Source organism: Sus scrofa, chromosome 15, assembly GCF_054392235.1.
Source record: "Sus scrofa isolate SSC_HxYL_T2T_F1_AM1 chromosome 15, Sscrofa_HxYL_maternal_Yorkshire_Landrace_v2.0, whole genome shotgun sequence".
NCBI classification, from domain to species: Eukaryota; Metazoa; Chordata; class Mammalia; order Artiodactyla; family Suidae; genus Sus; species Sus scrofa.
In genome coordinates this window covers 34,261,736-34,262,096 of record NC_139397.1, presented here as the reverse complement: position 1 = coordinate 34,262,096, position 361 = coordinate 34,261,736, and positions in this window count along the sequence as shown.

Sequence of the window (361 nt, the reverse complement as noted above, 5' to 3'; positions counted from 1 at the left end):
TTTTTGGTTCTTTGTTTTTTTTTACCTAAAATTACTTTCTGTTTCTGCAATACTAAGTATCCCAAGCAATAAAAATATGATACCTACATAAAAAGAAGTTGAGAACCAGACCACAGCATTTAGGGAAATGCAGTTGATTTGTGAAGGCATCATGGAGACTCAGCATTTGGTGCAATCCTCAGAAGATGAGTAAGATTGTTGTGGGAAGGATGGGAAACACTCCAGATAGAGAAAATGGTATGAGTAAAGGCAGGGAGGTAGAGAACTTACATACTTAGCTGAGGGGCCTTATGTATCAAGAGGAGTCACTAGAAGATAAATAAGTAAGGGTCAGATTTTAGAGAATCTTGAAGGCCATGCA